Source organism: Prenolepis imparis, unplaced genomic scaffold (assembly GCF_030444845.1).
Source record: "Prenolepis imparis isolate NDT839.2.m4 unplaced genomic scaffold, iyPreImpa1.0 SCAF_3, whole genome shotgun sequence".
Classification (NCBI taxonomy): Eukaryota; Metazoa; Arthropoda; class Insecta; order Hymenoptera; family Formicidae; genus Prenolepis; species Prenolepis imparis.
In genome coordinates this window covers 2,065,650-2,077,771 of record NW_028141161.1, presented here as the reverse complement: position 1 = coordinate 2,077,771, position 12,122 = coordinate 2,065,650, and the positions used below count along the sequence as shown (strand labels likewise).

Genomic DNA, 12,122 nt, shown 5'->3' with positions numbered 1-12,122 from the left:
AATTACTTTCTTTCTAGAGATGTGCAAACGAAAATTCAAATTGTTTTGAAATGTGCAAACAAAAATCTATCGATTATGCTTATTACAAAAGGATTTCCGCGAAATTTTAGTACTTTTGTACGGAAGATAGCCCCTAAAGTGTTTTTTTTTAAATAACTTTTTTTCTAGAGATGTGCAAACGAAAATTCAAATTGTTTTGAAATGTGCAAACGAAAATCTATCGATTATGCTTATTACGAAAGGATTTCCGCGAAATTTGAGTACTTTTGTACGGAAGATAGCCCCTAAAGTGTTTTTTTTTAAACTTTTTTTCTAGAGATATGCAAACAAAAATTCAATTTGTTTAGAAATGTGCAAACGAAAATCTATCGATTGAGCTTATTACAAGGATTTTCGTGAAAATTGAATTCTTTTTAATGTAAAGTTAGTTTCTCAAGTGTTTTTTTTTTTTTAGATTCATTATGTATTACTTTATTATTATTAAACTTATCGTGTGTATAATAAATAATAACACACACACGCACATATGTTGAGATAGGTTCTTATATATAAGATTATATATATTTTATTTAGGAAATTTATTAGGAAATTATAGGAAATATATTAGGTTATATATTTCTATAGATACTTTTATTTCTCCGATTTTATATAAACTATAACACTCGGTCTGATTAATTTATTTGATATCGTTACACATTTATTTTTTAAACTGTCATATTCCTCCCAAATGTTTGTTACTCTATAACAATAAGCGATATAATGTCCCACTTTGTGCTCAGCATAACCGTCATAAGATATTATTCCTATTAATCGATAATTTTCGGTTTTCATTTTTAAGTTTATAGATATTTCAGATAACAATATATTCTTGGGTGTATCTGGAAATCCAATCTTAGCTAAAAGTGTACTGTGGTATGCATATTCGACATCAATTAATACATGTGTATCTGGATTTATTTCGCTGATAACTTTAACGTCGCAACTTTTACATTGGATTTCTTTACGCGAAAGGAAAGCATCTACACTTTTCTGCAATCCAATATGTAGACCTTGTTGAAGAATTGGTTTGCAATCAATCTCTGCTATTGCAATGTTTTTAATTTCTTCGTGACATTTGGTACAAGTGATTCTTTGTTTGAAGCTTGATGCTTCAATCAATAATTTACTAATTAAACTAGAGATATTACAAGCACAATTAACAATGTTTTCTCTTTCGTCAAAAAGCGTTAATAAGTAAAAAGTTCTTTCAAAATAAAACATATTACTAATTCCATTAGTGGCGTATTGTATTATTATTTGGAAAAATATTAAATCTGTATATTTTTCATCAATACTCTGCTTGTAAATGACGGAATCTGCATATGCAGTTGCTAATATTTCTGTTATTGCGTCAAACGGACAAGTAGAAAGCACTTGTATCTTTGTGTTGTTAATTTTAATTGGAGGAAGCAGTGAACCATTTTGTATACACGCATTTTTCTTTTTACGTAGAGGGCGATTATGAATCAAACTTATATCGGGATAAGCTGTTAAGTATTTTCCTCTTTTTTTTTATTTATCTGTAGTGAACTTTCCTTTCGTGTTTTTTTCTGTGGATTCATACCACGCCAATTTTCTTCTACAGTTAGATATTGCTCGACATCATTATTAGATTCTTCATTAATATTCAGAATAGAACTATCGCATTTTAATTCGTCCGTTTTTCTAAAAATATTACTCTGTATATTGTTGCGATTATCGTACACTGCCCGTTCAATTTTACAAACACTTTCAATTGAACGTATATGTTTAACAATAAATTTGTCTACTCGTATTGGTCTATCATCATTAAACGTAATATTTTTTATATCGTTAAAATATGCTTCTGATCTAGCCGATGAAGCTATAGTATATTTAGATTTACTAATTTTTATCATAACATTGGTCCACAGAACGTAATATTTTGCGAATCGTAAAAATGCATACTATTGTCACAAGTTCGGGACAATAGTATGCATTAAGTTGCTCACCTATACATGTTTTTTCAGCAACACTTTTTGCGGCACTACATAATTCCTCAAAATGTAAATTTATATCTTTTAATGCAACATCTATTTCGTCCAATGAATCATTATCAGAATTATTTTTTATTTCATCGCTATTTTCCGTTTCATCTATTGTAAAATTGCGTATCGTTTGTAAAAGAAATTCTTGTTTATTTGCGCTCTGTGAACCATTGTCATTGCATTCGCTGAGAGCTACAACTAATATTGAATAAAAAATATTTTTAAACTTACTTTTCGTTTCAACAGTGGTTAGAAATCCTACGCATCGCATATAAAAATCTTTTATTCGTGGAGCTTTACCATGGAAACATTGCCACCTAGCGATCATTTTTATTATGTGTGCAATATCTAAACGTATAAAACATTTTGGTGGAATAGTTTTGACATCTTTTTAATAATTCAGACTTTTTAAACAATTTAATATAATCAGATAGAGTACAATTATTAAATGCACGTGCAACAGCATTTAACAATGCAAACGAAAAGTCAGTTATAATTTCATGTGGTATTGTCCCTCCGGAACGCAACCATTCACCTAACCAATAATGAATTACATTTGCGTCGTGTTTCTCGGATAACATTTGAAATAATGGAACAATTTCACTTACACCAGATCCAACGGCTTGATATAAAAAAATTGCACCTGATTTTTGGTTTTGTCTATGTATTTTTTGTACGACGGAACCAGTGGCATCAATGGATATAAAATTATTTAGTTTTACAATATCTTTGTAAATATCCATTTGTAATGGTGACCAATACATACAATAAAATTTATGTAATCCTATCTCTCGTAAGTAGTATATGGGCATGCATGGCCCGTCATAACAAACCCCCACCACTCGGCCACTGGCGCCGTCCCCCCACCACTCGGTCACTGACGCTGTCAGACATGGCCCGTCAAACTAACCCCTCCCCACCCCCACCCCCTCGGCCGCGGACTTTAGAGAGGGGGATGGTGGGGGGAATGCCGATTGGTCACGCCGGTGAGATAAAAAAGGGTAATAAAATGTATTTGCATACGTCCCGGTGCGTCGAAGGAAATCATCGATAATAATTACGGTAAGAAATAATTGAAAAGAAAGAGATTACGCAATATTATATTTAAGTAGACGACTAATGACATGACAGAGGGGTGACAAAATTATCCGACAAAATAACGATAAAATGCTGAAGTCGCCGTGGTATACCGAAATCATTGTAGGGAGTATGACATCCCCGGCTATCTCTTACGGTAGAGCGAATGGGCACCGGCGTCCATGTATAACGCTGAAAAAAATTAACCACAAGCATTTATTTCGGCCGAGCGCTTACTCAGCGTCGCATTGCCAGATATCGTTGGTAACAAAGGAAACAAAAAGATATACAAAAAATACAATCAGCCAGCGTCCGTAATTATGGCTAACCGATTACTCAACGTCACATTGACGGGTACTATCGTCACCTCAGGTAACAAAAAGAATTCTAAGGTGCGTCGAAGGAAATCTTCGATAATAATTACGGTAAGAAAAAATTGAAAAGGAAGAGATTACACAATATTATAAGTGGATGGCTAACGATATGACAGTGTCGTGAGAAAAAAATAGATAATAAAGCATGCATAGATTCTGGAGCGTTGAAGGAAATCTTCGAAGATAATCGCGGTAAAATGTGTTTGAAAAGGAAGAGATTACACGGGAATGGTGATATGTGTATTGTTGTTCGTATGACGAAGCGACTCGTCGTTGGGAGAGGTGAACAGAAACGTGCATGCATGCAAGATGGGAAAATTTTTGGTTGGTGGGAGGGAAAGAAAGAAATAGACTTTTTTGAGTAAAAATATATGTGGTTTATATAAAATAATGTTGTTATTACACAAAAAGTTACAAGAATATTCATGGATACAATTTTCGTTTCATTACTATTATACTTGTTATTTGATTGAAGTAAAGTGAGACTAATTCCAAAAATGTTATCTCAAAATATACATCGAGAAATGTTAAATCTTTTATTTGTGTGCGTACATTACGCTCTATTTCCTTGCTATTACCTCTGATTGTATGTTTTATAACGCTGTTATTAATATATTTATTGAGCGGTAGATTAATTTCTATTTCATTAATTAGATACCGCGCACATTCATTAACATTGCAAGAAATTAAATTTAATTGATTCAAATTTGCGTTCACGCAATCAACTATATTTTCTAATCCTAAAAAAGTTGCTTTCTGCATCACTATTGCGACGTTGTAAGTTTTTCGTTTCTTCGCTACTGGTGCGTTTGTTTCCGCATCTTCGACGTTATCGGAAGAAGTATTTCCTTGTTCATTTTCACGATACGCTAGTAGAACAGCTCTTGCTCCATACGCGGTGGTAAAATTTATAATTATCTTGTTGATCACGTTTTTGTTGTGGTTTATTTGCTATCTTTCCTTCACTCATTACGACACTATGAAGATATTAACACAAGAAATAAATTTTGAGATTTGCGCATGCCGTTAGAGCAAACGCTGAACCAATCAGTATTCGATATTCCTAAATTTCCTAAGTTATGTCGCACAAGTTATAAGTTTTGCTAAACGTTCCAAATGGAATGTTCATAGAAACCAACTAATATTAAACTGAGAGTTAATTCTAACTGAAGTTTTACTAAACTTTAGTTAAAACCAAAATTAGTAGAAACGGGCATAAATGTTCCTACCTTTAACGTCGAATCTGGCATTTTTCGCGAAACGTCGGGCATCACGAAGAACATTTTGTATCACGGAAGGCGAAGGCGCAAAGTCTGGATCATCTGCATCGAAGGACACGTTTTCCTCGAATTCCGTCAGTGCTGTTATCTCTGTTATACTTCGCCCAGTATTGTGTCACAAAGAACACGCCTAAAGAATGAGCCTAAAACAAAGACAAAACAAATCGCCTCGTTAAAGTATCATCCATTATGACACCGAACGATTACGTTACAATACTTTATTACAACGGTGTTCATTCTAGTAGTTATAAAATGATATTAGTGTTTGTGTCATTACATAACTCTTTCACAACGAGACATTTATATTCTCCTCCTAAGAAATTCATTCTCCTATTCACAAAGACATACGTTCGCGTTCCTATACCGTTCCATCACGATAATTCTTTCGCTGCAAGTTCAAGTCATTGAGCAAGTTTTAGGCTAAAGGCTAAAGTCGTTACGAGATTGTCGCAAAGAAAATAGCGTTGATCGTTACCTGTAACGATGATAATAATCACATCGGCATTCCCAGCTTGCTGTCACCGTCGCGACATTCGGTATCGCGATTTCACGGACGATTTAGAGAGAGAGAGAGAGAGCCGCTATACGGTCCTTCGCAATTGTTTCCCCCCGATGATCCGCGCACGACGCGAAGCGGCAACCGACTGACACCTGATGCCTGTTATCGCGCGGGAAAATCGCCGCTAGCAGATGATGTGCGGCCAACGTCAGGCTGCTTTCGATTTCGGACCTATAATTTTCGCGCGTGACAAAATTGAAGCTTCCGAATCTTTTAAAATTTACACTTCGAAGAAATAATAACAGACTCAAAATTACAATATTTTTCTATACAATCATTATAAGGCTATATTTATTTAGCGCCAGAGATATCACGCATCTTTCAGTTCCTCTTTTAAGAATAAACATTTTCAGAATCTCTCTAAAGAACACAAAATTATACATGTATTTACATTGTATATTTCGTTAAAAAATATAATACATCTTTTTTTTATTTATTACTTCTATGGAATAAGTTGTTGCATACATAATATGTACTTATAATTACTCTATAGAATAAATGTGCACATATATAAAAATCAACTAATAACGAATTTGACATGTATAGTATTAATTTCATAGTGTTATAATTTCTCTTTCTTATTATATAATTATAAAAGTATAATTATAATTATGAGTCATATAAAAATAGATAATAACATAAATGCTTAAGCAGTATGATCTCAGTATTTGATGTATTATTTTATTATAATTTGAGTTGTCTATATTTATAGTGTTTTATAAAAATTTATATTTATAAACTATATGCTTATCTTTCATATATTGTAGAAAGAATACTTCAAAATAAATCATATATGTTAAATAGCATATCAAAATAAAGAATAGATAATTACAGTTTGAAAAATTCAAAATAAAGAATAAATAATTATAATTTCAAAAACTCTACAGACCCAGTTGTAATATGAGAAAAGATTATATAAAAATAGTTTGCGGATTATATATTTTATTATCACATATCGAATGAGTTTATTCGTTTTTCGTACGCATTCCAGAGTTGTTTTTTATATTCTAAAGTAGCCTTTAAATAATCATAGGAGGCTTCCGTGATGCCTCTACCGACAACAGCCAAATCTACAGACCCAGCTGTAATATGAGAAAAGATTATATAAAAATAGTTTGCGAATTATATATTTTATTATCACATATTGGATGAGTTTATCTGTTTTTCGTATATTCCAGAGTTGTTTTTTATATTCTAAAGTAGCCTTTAAATAACCATAGGAGGCTTCCGTGATGCCTCTACCGACAACAGCCAAATCGGCACCCGCATTGATAACCGATTCCGGATTGTTATATTGTTGATCTAACCCATCATCGCTTTTGGATAACTTGACGCCAGGCGTCAATTGAAGCAGTCCATATTCCGCAAAAAGATTGGATTGACACACAAGGCCGACTACAAGATCAGAAACCTCCTTCGCCATCGACACCGCGCTTTTCAGATAATCGCCGGTGGTCAACGCACCCTTGGATGACATTTCAGCGATGAGGAAGATGCCGCGAGGTTCCGTGATGTTCTCCAGACCTTTCTTTAACGCGTCGATAACGGATGCGCCGGATATCGGATGCACTGTGATCAGATCGGCCCATTCGGCGATCTTATATAAACCACATCTATATTGCAACGACACCGTGTTGCCGATGTTGCCAAACTTGCGGTCTTCCATCAGTAGAAACTTGTGCCGCTTCGCTAACTCCTTCAGTTGAAGAATAAAATTCTCGTTAAAGTCTTCTATGATGTCTACGTGGGTCTTCAGCACAGCTATGTGAGGATCAGCTACATTTGCTAACTATAAAATCGTTTTTTTCATATCGGCCGCCAGACAGAGATTGCTTTGCTTAAAAACTCCATTAGTTCCAGCAGCTGCGAGGCTAATGGATTTTTTGCTAATTTTGCGCGTTTACTGTACGGCAGTCTCAATCTATCATCCGGTATAGCTACAGTGTCTATAAGCAAAAACAAATATTAATGATAAATTATATAAGTCACACATATGAAATATCCATCAAAATAATTTACCTTGAATGGAAACGTTTGGAGCCTGATTTGTTGTCAGATAATCGTTAACATCCTTGACAATTTCCGACGTAATCTTTCCGGCCTCAAAGAGATATTCCATGAGCTGCGTCATCACGTATAAACACTTGACCTTGATTCCATGATTCTCAAGATTCTTTCTGCCACCTTGCTGCCTATCGATTATCACATACGCTTCTGTTATATTCAGGTGTTCCTTCTTCAAAGCATCAACGGTTTCCAGAATACTGCTACCACTCGTGATGACATCCTCGATGATCACACAGTTACCACCAGGCGAAAATGCACCTTCGATCAGCTTCTTCGTGCCATACGATTTTGCCTCCTTTCGCTTTATTAACATCGGAATCTCATTGTCCACTGAGATCAGGGTGACTAATGGCAATGCTGTGTACGGAACCCCACAAATTTGGGATACTTTCGTAGTCATCCGAAAGAGTCCACAGAGCTTTCGCTAACTTAGACTACAATTAAGTAATAAATTAATAAATCATATATATTATATATCTTGTATAAATCTATCATGATTCTCGTGTTATATCATTAATATATACTCGTACATACAGTGGCGATCAAAAGTTTCGGGCCAAGTAGATTTTTTTTCCATATTTTGGGTTTAGGAACAATGAACAAAAAAAAAAAGATTAATTCTACATATAATAACATGTTTTACTATGAATAAGCGTTGTTAATAATAAAATAATAGTTAAAATTATTTTTTTATTTAACATAATGCAAAAGATGCATGATCATAAGTATCGGGCCAGGAACTTTAAGTTACTTTAAATCACAAAAATAATAATATTTAATATTTAATATTTAATATTTAGTAGCTATTCCCTTAGAAATAATGACTGCTGCGCAATGACGTGGCATTAACTCGATTAAACGGATGATTAAGTCTCGAAGGATTTTTCTCCATTCTTCATTCAAAGTGTTGAATAAGTCTCGTTTATTCGAATGTTTTTTGTTGGCTACTCGGCGACCAAATTCATCCCAAAGATGCTCAATAGGATTTAAATCCGGAGACTGAGCAGGTCATTCTAAGACTTACACTTTTTTGGTAGATAAATATTGTGATACGATCTTTGAAGCATGTTTTGGATCTCTATCATGTTGGAAAATCCATCCATGAGGCATATTATCCTTGGCATAAGGAAGTATTTGTTTGTCTAGTATATCCTTATACATGAAGCGATCCATCACACCTTCAATTTCTACCAACGGACCCAATCCTTCATACGAAAAGGCTCCCCAGACTATGACTCCATCTCCACCGTGTTTCACTATTAGTATTTGATATTTACAATCATATCTGGCACCAACAGGGTCGAACATATTGTTTTCCGTCACTTCCAAATAATTTAAATTTTGATTTATCAGAGAATAATACATTTTTCCAGTCCTGCACAGTCCAGTCTTTATGATTTTCGGCAAATTGCAATCGGGCTCTCTGATTCTTTTACTAATACGAAAAAACAAGGATATATTTTTTTAATTACTTTATTTATCTAAAATAAATTTATTAATATATTGCATAAATATTTTGATTATTGCAGGTGGGGAAAATGCTGAACTATTCCGTAACAGAAAAGGTTATTTTTCTTTAAATGTTCAAACAATATGCAATAGCAATTTAGAGATAACGAATGTAGTTGCTCGTTGGCAAGGATCAGTACACGATAGCACTATTTTTAATAATAGTCGCTTGCGAGTAAACTTTGAAGATGGAATATACGGCAATAGTTTATTATTAGGAGACTCTGCTTATCCTTCAAAGCAGTATCTTGTAACTCCGTTGCTAAATCCACAAACTGCTGCAGAACAACTTTATAACGAGTCACATATTCGTACAAGAAATATAATAGAGCGCTTGTTTGGTATCTGGAAAAGAAGATTTCCAATACTAGCACTTGGGATGCGATACTATTTACATAGAATAATGTCTATCATTGTTGCCACAGTTGTACTTCATAATATTGCCAGAAGGAATAATGATGTGGTGCCAGATCTCGATCCAGAATTGCATATACCTCTATCATGGGATGAAATGTTAGCAGCATGTAACATCAACAATAACAATAGAATTAATAACAACGAAATTAACGGTACAGCGACTCGAACAGAAATAATTCATAACTACTTTGCCAAGTATGTTAGCATAAGTTTTTATATAAAAATAACGCCTTGATATCTGATTGCATGTACATATATACATATATATATATATATATATATATATATATATGATATTTAAATTTATGATTTATGATTTTTAAAATGTATTATACTCGTATAATACATTTTTAAAGTGATAGATGACATACAGGGTATAAATTTAAATATCATATACAGGGTGTCCCAGAACTGGCGAAGAAGCTTTTAATGACAGATTCTTCATGAAATTCTAAGTCGAAAAATTCTTTACAAAAATGTGATCCAATGAATAGAATTTGAATGGTGAGGCATTGAAGTTGACGTATGGGAGCGCATGAAATTCGCGCGGTCAGGAGCGTAATGGCCAAGCTCGGCACGGGTACAACTTATAACTGATTTTTAAAATGTATTATATAATACATTTTAAAAATCATAAATATACATAGTACATTTTTTTAAATCATAAATTCATAAATAAATAAATTCTACATTATTTATATATATATATACAGGGTGTCCGGTAATAGTCGCATCAACCGTCGTGCCCAGATTCCTGGGATCATTTGGAGACGATTTTTCCTCAGCGAAAATGTCGAGGGAGGTCATTATTTTTTGCATGTTTCCACTTATAGCCATCATGTATCTTTGTAACTAACAATAAGCCTTAAATTAAAATTCTATTAAAGTAAACTCTACCTGAAATTAACTGAAGAATGTGAATTTATTATTATTTTATTTCCACAAGGCTTCGTTTGCGAAAAACCCTTTATTTTCAATCGCTTATAACTCAAAAATTATTGGTGTCTCGACATTTTTGCTGAGGAAAAATCGTCTCCAAATGATCCCAGGAATCTGCACACGAATTTAGTCCCCATCATTCTGGGACACCCTGTATAATGATAGTTCTAGATGAAAGTAAAAATTTATTTGACAATTTATATTGAGATTATATTTGAAAATAATTTATTTGCAAATAATGTATTTTCAAATACTTTTTTTATTTGCATAGAATCTCATTACAAATTGTCAAATAAATTGATAAATTTCATCTAGCACTGTCATTATATCTGTTGTTTTTTTATATGTATATATACAATTTTTGTCATCATGTATCTTTGTAACTAAACCTTATATTAAAATTTTATTAAAGTAAACTCTATCTGAAATTAACTGAAGAATGTGATTTTGTTAATATTTTATTTCCACAAGGCTTAGTTTGTGAAAAACCCTTTATTTTCAATCGCTTATAACTCGAAAATTATTGGTGCCTCGACATTTTCGCTGAGGAAAAATCGTCTCCAAATGATCCCAGGAATCTACCCACGAGAGTTGATCCGCGAGTTCGGGGACACCCTGTATATATATATCTATATGTATATATATATATATATAAAACTATACTGGTATAACTGTATAAAATATCTTTTATATACATATGTGCATTTTTTATACATATAAACACCTTATACTTATTTCAGTCTTTATCTTAAACAGTTTATAAACATTTAAATTATAAATCAATTATAGACGTCAACAATAACTCAAAACAAATATTATAAAGATTCAAGAAAAGAAAAATAATTCAAGAAAATTTCATTTTAATCTTTTAACTACTCAATGTTTGTCTCTGCATACGTTCTTTGGCATGAGCCAACCATATTTTTATTGGAGCTGAAATCTGCTCGTCTGTACCATTGATGTGCAATTTTCTTACTGTACCTGAAAAAGATTTTATAATAAAAAAAATTTTTTTAATTATGAATTATTGATAAATAAAATTTCTTTAATTTTCTTTAATTTTAATTAAATTAAAAATTTTTAAATATAGTTAAAAAATATGGACTTGATTTCTACAATATATAAAATCATTAAATGAAATCAGGGATGTTTTTCCAAATGGGGCACACCTCCGATGGGGTCCAATTTTTTCAGGTGACTTTAGGAGATCATATTAAAGTCAACTATCAAGATCTAAACCGTGGCTTTTCAATAATTCAAAAGTTATAAACAAAAATATCACTAAAAATTATTAAAATCAATATAAGAAGATTAAGCCTCAATGATCTTGACCTTGACATATGTTGTCAAGATTACTATGTTCTGACTAACATTCAAAAAGTTTTAGACGTCGCTCATTGTTTACGAAAGAGTTACGAACAAAAATGATTCATAAAAAACTGTAATTCTTAATCTTTGAAAGAAAATTCGGATAAAATTCGGATAAACTTCCGAAAAGGGCATACCTCCGATTTTTTTGAAACTACGTATACTTACGTATTTTGACGTGCTGATTACGAATATGATAGTGAAAATTGGCGCAACTTTCATTTTCATGGTGAAAATCATAAAAAATCGTCAAAAATTGACGTTTTTTGAATTTATTTTATCAAATACTGGAAAATTCAAAAATATGTACAAACACAGATACGTAGTCCCGTTATACGTAGAAAACTACAAAGGCTGACAGTACTGCGTAGAAGTCCCAATATATGGCCTCGCTTTGAGTGGAAAGTTGCAAACTCATGTGGAATCGTATATGGATACGACAATAAGGAGCCAGGGGCTCCAGTACTCTGCGTTGATACCACTGCTT

The 12,122-nt window shown here is 32.8% G+C and overlaps 1 pseudogene; it reads right to left on the bottom strand.

The window, feature by feature from the left end:
• Nucleotides 1–6,283: 6,283 nt before the first annotated feature.
• The window catches only part of LOC145934221 (uncharacterized), a 17,138-nt pseudogene continuing 11,299 nt past the window's right edge, over nucleotides 6,284–12,122 (bottom strand).